Raw genomic sequence first — 9,174 nt, forward strand, 5'->3', positions numbered from 1 at the left:
AAGTAGTCCTTGTCACAGTGTTATTCCTATGGGGCCCTCACACCGACGGAAGTAGTCCGTGTCACAGTGTTATTCCTATGGGGTCCCTCACACCGACGGAAGTAGTCCGTGTCACAGTGTTATCCCTATGGGGCCCTCACACCGACAGAAGTAGTCCTTGTCACAGTGTTATTCCTATGGGGCCCTCAAACCGACGGAAGTAGTCCGTGTCACAGTGTTATTCCTATGGGGTCCCTCACACCGACGGAAGTAGTCCGTGTCACAGTGTTATCCCTATGGGGCCCTCACACCGACAGAAGTAGTCCTTGTCACAGTGTTATTCCTATGGGGCCCTCAAACCGACGGAAGTAGTCCGTGTGACAGTGTTATTCCTATGGGGTCCCTCACACCGACGGAAGTAGTCAGTGTCACAGTGTTATCCCTATGGGGCCCTCACACCGACGGAAGTAGTCCGTGTCACAGTGTTATCCCTATGGGGCCCTCACACCAACAGAAGTAGTCCATGTCACAGTGTTATTCCTATGGGGCCCTCAAACCGACGGATGTAGTCCGTGTCACAGTGTTATCCCTATGGGGCCCTCAAACCGACGGAAGTAGTCCGTGTCACAGTGTTATCCCTATGGGGCCCTCAAACCGACGGAAGTAGTCCGTGTCACAGTGTTATTCCTATGGGGCCCTCAAACCGACGGAAGTAGTCTGTGTCACAGTGTTATTCCTATGGGGCCCTCACAACGACGGAAGTAGTCCGTGTCACAGTGTTATCACTATGGGGCCCTCAAACCGACGGAAGTAGTCCGTGTCACAGTGTTATCCCTATGGGGCCCTCACACCAACAGAAGTAGTCCGTGTCACAGTGTTATTCCTATGGGGCCCTCAAACTGACGGATGTAGTCCGTGTCACAGTGTTATCCCTATGTGGCCCTCAAACTGACGGATGTAGTCCGTGTCACAGTGTTATCCCTATGGGGCCCTCAAACCGACGGAAGTAGTCCGTGTCACAGTATTATCCTTATGGGGCTCCTCTGCAAATATGCCCGTGTGCCGCTACCCTTCGGCCGCTCTCACACTGGCTGCTTTTTACGATGATTAGCACTGTTCCCCAAGCGCCGCGCCAATCACGGTACAACGCTTCCATTGATTTCATTGGGGCCTCACAGACCGGCACTCGAGCGCAGTGGTGGGAGCATTCAAAAACGCCGCTCTCACACCTGCCACTTTTTACCACAATTAGCGTGGCGTCCCGAGTGCCGTGCTATCTCCAGTACAACGCCGCCATTGATTTCAATGGGGCTTCGCAGACCTGTGCTGAAGCGCAGCGTTTCTAACACCGATTTTCGAGCGCTGTCTACTATTTTTGTGTATTTTAGCGCACCTTATCACCCATCATGAACGGGTCCGATTTCGCATGGGGAGGCCCGCAGTGGATTCCTGCTGTGAGCCCGGCCGGTGACCCTGCGTGCGGCAAGTAACTATTGTGGATGATCACAGAGGCTCGCCGGCGTCACGCGCAGTAAAGTCTTTGTCCCGGACGCCTCCATTGGCTGAGATCCGTCTTCTGCTCACGAAATACGCAATTCGTATCCACATCTGAAGGAAAACTAAAACATGTCTGTCTTTCAATGCCCGCACTTTACCGCAGATCGCCCTGGCGGATGGCGGTTGTGGAGTCCGCAATACAAATCTGGTCGTGTGAGCCCCGCCTTACAGTGAGCCCATGCCATCCTGCAGTGGGAGCCCGCTGTGACAGATAACCGGCCTCCTGCTACAACAGTGGGGATCGATGAGAACACTGATGCCCGCTGTTAACTCCCTACATGCTGTGATCTGTGTAAGTGGACCTCCGCGATGGCTGCCATGGCAACAGGACGCCAGATACTGGCATCCCAGCTTGTCATCGCCGCTGATCGCTATTGTAAGCAATACTGCACTGCAGTACAGAAGTCCTGCAGTGCATTATCATGGCTTTTATGGTTCAAGTCCCCGAAAGGGACATAAAAAATATTTTTAAAAACTTTTTTGCGCACTTTCCCCTTTTTGTATAAACATTTTTAAAGACTCCCACATATTTTGTATCATCGTATCTGTAACCATCATTCCCATAAATTGAGCACAGTATCGATGCCGCAGGTGAAAACTAAAACAAAACAAAAAATGGAGGTAAAATATTTGTTTTATTCATTTTGCCTCCCAAAAAATTCACCAAGGCGTCCTGCCTGCGGCCGAGCGCAACTACGTGCAGTATACCTGCGGGCACTTCTGTGCCGGCCCCATTGTTTTTAATGGGATCGCCACAGTATCGCACGGCGGGCAAAGTGCACATGAGTGCCATGCCATGCCTCCCCATTGACAACAATGGGAGACACTCCGCGATCCTCCGCTGTGGCGTTTTCATCAATTCCATCCTGTGTGAAGGGACCCGAACAATGGCGCGTACCGCATTTATGTATCGCACTACGCCTGCGTGTTACTATATCAGTACTGAGTTTAGGTGGGGCTACACATGACATTGGTCATACTACCGAAACGTGCAGCTGTCGCAGACGGGCCGCGGTCATGTGACTCGCATCGCAGTCTATGATGGCAAAGTCTCAAGCGACTGAACTTCCTACGGGTTTGGGGTTTTGTGAATGGCGCCAGCACAATGAGATCCGGTTGCCAATCGTTAGATGCCAGTTGTGACCCTCCTGTAGAATTTGGGGTGCGTTCACATGGGTGATCTTGTCATGCAAGTTTTGCGTGTTGCGAGATGCACGAGGCTCACAGAACTAGAAGCCATTATTTTACCGTCTCTGTTTACACTGGCGACTTTTCTCTGACAGCGATAAAGCCAGATAGAAGAACTGCAGCGCCTCCTATTGGACAATATCACCAAGTACACTGGTCAACAAATCAAAAAAAATGTCTGTATCTGGTTTGGAAACAGGTTGGTTTAACTAATTCTGGGGTGCTGAATTCAGCGGGAGAATTAGATTCTGTCCATCACGTCACATTTCTGATATACATTATTACATAGACAATAATACAGGATTGGCAAATATTGTCTCATCTTAACCCTCTCCAATCCACTGTCTGACCTCTGAAGACATTATGATTTAAGGCTGTACAGCTCCGATGTTGGAAGACGTCCGTCGGGGTTCTCTTACTGTATATTGCCAGCCTCTCTGATGTCGGAGCCTATCCAACGTGTCACCTCATGCAGTACTGGCTTTAGCCAGCAGATAGCGCTGTTGTATAACAGCAGGAAAAGAGTAAGCCCCCTAGGAAAACCAGGATACAAATTGCATTGGAAAGGGTTAAATGCAAAAAAAATTAAAAACACTCAGAACTCAATCATGTTTTTCTGGTGATGTATTGGTTAGTAAACTCAAAAAATCCCAATCTGCTGAGGTAAGAATGAAGAGAAGGGCTTCATGCAGGTTACAACAAACACCAATCAGCAGCACAGATAGGCTCATGTCGGTAACCTTCCTGCTCAACTACATAGTTCTGCCATCTAGTGACCATTTTTAGAACTTCACCCACTTTGTATTACATTCACATAAAGTTTAGCTGAGTCACTGATTTATTTTATATAACTAATTCACCAGAAAATGAGCAAAACACAAAAACCTTTTAAAAAAAATCTAAATTACATAAAAACCTTACGTGATGCATCATTTATAAAGGCAAATTCGGATTCTACACCCAAAAATCCATAAGAATTGATATATCGCACACCAGATGCAGGAATGCCGTGGAGCCGTGTTATGGCCTATGGACCTGCAAGAAGCATCACCTGTATCTAAAAACTTCATCAGGCGACTGTGATATCCCGCTGTGATTCCCGGCCATATATCGCGCTGCGATTCCCGGCCATATATCGCGCTCGCCAACATGCTGTATCCCTGCGGATGTGAAGCGTTGTTGTGCCAAAACCGCGGCACATCACTGCGGGGAAGTAGCGAATCGCCATCAAAGACTGACAGTATCTTCAATGGGGAGACCACCGGCCGCCGGCCCCACCGAAAACAATGGGAGATGCAATGTGGGGGCGTGGCCAAAGATAAGACGCGCCGCGATTTGTGGGAAAACATCGCTCATGTGTACGACTCTATTCAAACGAATTCATATTCGCAACGGACAAATCTTGCGCGATTTTCGCCTGCTGCGGGAGTCAAAAAGCAGATTATAAAACCAACGACTTACAACGGCTTCCTTCCTATCTGCGATGTTGAGAAAACCGCGGCTGCTCCATCTTTGTGTGATTTTTATTAATTTTTCTAATCTCCCCCGTTTCCCTATGGAGCCTCCTTTTATCACAGCGCAACAAATTTGTGTTGCGAAGCGATTTTAACATTAAAAAGTCCCATTGACTTTTGTGTTAAAAAAATGTGCAATTTACTTGAACGATTTTATTGCAGTCGGCAGCGATGCGAGATTAGTCTAAAAAAAACAAAAAACAGCGCTGACGCTCAGAAATCACAGGAGCAAAGTCGCGACTTCTGGTGTGAAGGAGCCCTTCGGCTGGTTTGACACGAGCGATCGCGATTTGAGAGTGAATGAAAACGCAGAATTGTGAAACCGGTGATTTTCATTGTTTTCCTTCACATTTGCGCTGTTTTCACTCCTGCGATGTTGTGAGGAGAAAAAAAAGCTCCCATGTTTCCCTATGGGGCCTCCTTATTGCACCGCCATGCACAAACCTGCGTTTTTGGAAGATGCTTTTTTAACATTAGAAAGTCCTATTGACTTTTGCGATAAAACATTGTGGCAAAATTGCGTTAAAAACCGTGCGATAAAGTCACAAGTGGCAGCGAAGTTTTTGCAAGAAACAGCATCGCCAATGCTGAAGCATCTCCTCAACTAAATTGAGATTTTGCGGCGATTATGCGATCACCAGTGTGAAGGCTCCCTTGGCCGCTACAGGCGGTTCCTTCTGACCCACAGGTATGCAAGGCTGTTTCCAAGTGAAAACGCCTCGCATCCATGAATCGCGGCACAATCTCGCCCCCGCCTGTGTGAAACCGCCTAAGGACATTATCACAGAGTTGAGAAAATTGCGCAAGATTTGTGCATTGCGAGATGCGCAAATATGAACGCCATTCTTTTGTAATGGGTTTATACACAACGTGGCATGTTCTATCTAGCTGCAAGATCACAGACAGCAGCGCCGCCACATTGAAAACAATAGAACTGCGCAATCCTCTGCCGCAGCTGTGAGAGCCGTGGCGGGGATTCCCTGCACCCCTGTGGATGCGGGGCTTTCACACAGATTTTGAGGGCGATATGGCCCCCGCCAGTGTGAAACTACCATTACAGAGATGTCCAGAGCTGCTTTAGAGGCGCGAGAAGGGAACTTCATATATAACATCTATATATAAAGACGAAAGCACTCACTCACTGACTCGATAATAGTTCTCCAACTTCCCGATGTCGTAGAAACATGAATTTTGGCACAAGCATAGATTATCTCCAAAATAGGAAAAGTAATTGGTTCCCAACTCGATTATTCAATTCTAGCGCAAAAGAATTGGCGTCGAAATTTAACGTACATAATCTAAATCTCTCACTTCCCAATGTCATAGAAACGTGAAATTTGGCAGGAGCATTGATTATGTCATAAATAGGAAAAGATAATGGGTCCCAACTCGATTATTCGATTTTATGCGCAAAAGAATTAGCGTCCAAATTTTACGTGCGGAATGTAATTTCTTCACTTTCCGGTGTCATAAAAACAGGAAATTTGGCACAAGCATTGATTATGTCATAAATAGGAAAAGTTCATAGGTCCCAACTCGATTATTCAATTCTATGCGCAAAAGAATTAGCGTCCAAATTTTACGTACGAAAACTAATTTTCTCACTTTCCGGTGTCATAGAAACTCGAAATTTGGCACGAGCATTGATTATGTCATAAATAGGAAAAGCTAATGGGTCCCAACTCCATTATTCGATTTTATGCGCAAAAGAATTAGCGTCCAAATTTTACGTGCGGAATGTAATTTCTTCACTTTCCGGTGTCATAAAAACAGGAAATTTGGCACAAGCATTGATTATGTCATAAATAGGAAAAGTTCATAGGTCCCAACTCGATTATTCAATTCTATGCGCAAAAGAATTAGCGTCCAAATTTTACGTACGAAAACTAATTTTCTCACTTTCCGGTGTCATAGAAACGTGAAATTTGGCAAAAGCATTGATTATGTCATAAATAGGAAAAGCTAATGGATCCCAACTCGATTATTTAATTCTAAGCGCAAAAGAATTAGTTTCCAAATTTTATGTACGGAATCTAATTCTCTCACTTCCTGATGTCATTTTATATAAAGTAAACGTCGCATGGTTACCTCCACGTGGTGTTTCCTGGGTAACGCAGAGAACTATGCAAAATGGTGAACATATGTTTTTCCTCAGTATCTCTAAAGTAACCACGACTTCATAAGATTTTCCGTGTGAACACCAGATAAACACCAGTACCAAATTAACTCGGGCGAAGCCGGGTATATCAGCTAGTAGTGTATAAAGCTGGACCGCTGATGTTCCTGTGGATTCAGTAATAATTTTCCTGAAACACTTTATTTTTGTGGAGCGAGGTTTTTTTTCAGATTTACAGTCTTTTTTTAGATTATATTAAAAATTTTAGGAATCAATACAAGAAAATAATAAAAACTATAGAAAAAACACCAGAACAAAAACAAATTACATTCTACAAAAATTATTGTGAACTTCATAAAAACAAAGAATAACGGACAGCAGAGCGAGTATAAACTAAACACGCCTCGAAAGTGTACGGTGGGGTGCGGATAATAATAATAATCTTTATTTGTATAGCGCCAACTTATTCCGCAGCACTTTCAAGCACTACAGCACAGACAATACAACAATTACATGGGATATACAATCAGTTTGAAGCCAACAGGGTGAGGGTGATACAGGAGGTGCAAGAAGGGGGGAGCGAAGGCACAGGGGAACACAGGCAGTATGGGAATTACATGTGGAGATCAGTTATTAGGAAGCAAACGGGGTGGGGAGGTAAGGAGGTGCAGGGGTAGAGGTCATATGTGATAGGCAGGATGGAAGGTGTGGGGAGCCGTAGAGAGGGGCAGGAGATTTGGTATGCCTCCCTAAAGAGGTGCATTTTTAGTTTGCATCTGAAGTTTCGTGCATCGGGAACTGTCCGGATGCCTTGGGGTAGAGCGTTCCAGAGGATGGGTGCTGCTCTGGTGAAGTCCTTGAGGCGAGCATGAGAGGTTCGTATTACAGGGGTGTTTAGTCTGAGTGTGTTAGCGGATTTGGAGTGTGCGGGCTGGGTGGTGTACAGACAAGAGGCGATGTACAGTGGTGCCATGGAGAGCATTGTGGGTGAGGGTGAGGAGTTTGAATTGAGTTCTGTAGTGGATGGGCAGCTAGTGCAGTGACTGGCATAGTGCGGAGGCGTCTGAGAAGCGACTGGATGGGAAAATGAGTCTAGTTGCTGTATTTAATATGGATTGGAGAGGAGAGAGTCTGGTGGGGGGAAACCAATGAGCAGCGCGTTGCAGTAGTCAAGTCTGGAATGGATGAGGGCGATAACGAGTGTCTTTAGCATGTCCGGGGTGAGGAATGGATGGATTTTAGCAATATTCCAGGTGGCATATTAAGGCCAGAGATTGGATGTGGGGGTTAAAGGAGAGGTCAGAGTTCAGTGTGACCCCAAGGCATCGGGCATGCCGTCTGGGGGTTATGATGGTGCCAGACACTGGAATAGAGATGTTGGGGGGGGGGGGGGGTCGTCTGGTTGCTGGCTGAAAGATGAGGAGGTCAGTTTTTGAGAGGTTAAGTTTGAGAAAAAGGGAGGACATGGTGTTCAGCATGACAGCAGACAGACAGTCGGTGATGTTTTGGAGGAAAGGTGCAGAGATGTCCCAGGAAGAGGTGTATAGCTGCGTGTCATGAGTAAACCAATCAGATAATAGCGATAGTTTTGCAATCTGCATCGGACCCAGAGACCCAGGTAACTACAGGCCTGTGAGCCTTACTTCTATATCAGGAAAGATCTTTAATAATTTGTTTAAACAGCATGTATGTATTGATGTGGATGGAGTAAATTTAGAATATGTTGACTTTAGTAAAGCATTTGACAAAGTAACTCATACCATACTTATAGACATAAATGGCTGCACATCCAAGTGGAAGAATATGTCAAGATTGCAAAACTATAACTCTAATCCGATTAGTTTACTAAGCCTGGCATTTCCGACACTGAGCATAGTATGATTTGTCCAGGTGCCCCATACACTGAATACATGATGATATGCAGGCCTCTCCATGTACTTGGTGCATCCACAAGACTCTGTCCTAGACGCAGTGTCGTTCAACATTTTTATAAATGACCTGGAGGAGGGAATCGAGGGAAACTGATCAAATTTGCTGACAACACAAAGCTTGGAGGGATAGCTAACACTAGAGAAGAGAGAGAGGATTCAAAAAGATCTGGTCAAGTTTGCACAGTGGGCAGCGACTAACAGAATGGTATTTAACAAGGAAAAAAGCAAAGTCCCACATCTGGGCAAGAAAAATTTAAAAAGTACATACAGAATGGGAGGAATTGGGCTAAGCAGCCTTCACAGAATAGACTTGCTAAAAGATACTCTTTATTAATTCAATTTAAAACCATATAGACGTGGGGCACATGTAATGCCAGAGGGGGAGATATACGTCACATGTGAAAAAGACTTGGGTATTAAATAGATCACAGACTGAACATGAGTCAACAATGTGATGCAGCAGCAAAAAATGCAAACACAATTCTGGGATTTATTAGGAGAAGCACAGAGTCTAGATGAGGTGAGGTCATTATCCCCCTCTACTCTTCCTTAGTCAGACCTCATCTGGAATACTGTGTCCAGTTCTGGGCACCCCACTTTATAAAAGACATAGACAAACTGGAGCAAGCTCAGAGAAGAGTTACCAAGATGGTGAGCGGTCTGCAAATCATGTCCTATGAGGAACGGTTAAAGGATCTGGGAAGGTTTAGCTTGCAAAAGAGAAGGTTGAGAGGAGACTTAATAGCTGTCTACAAATATCTGAAGGGCTGTCACAGTGCAGAGGGATCAGCCCTCTTCTCATCTGTACAAGGAAAGACTAGAAGCAATGGGATGAAACTGAAAGGAAGGAAATACAGATTAGATATTAGACAGTGAGGGGGATCAATGA

This window comes from Eleutherodactylus coqui, chromosome 4 (genome assembly GCF_035609145.1).
Source record: "Eleutherodactylus coqui strain aEleCoq1 chromosome 4, aEleCoq1.hap1, whole genome shotgun sequence".
Classification (NCBI taxonomy): domain Eukaryota; kingdom Metazoa; phylum Chordata; class Amphibia; order Anura; family Eleutherodactylidae; genus Eleutherodactylus; species Eleutherodactylus coqui.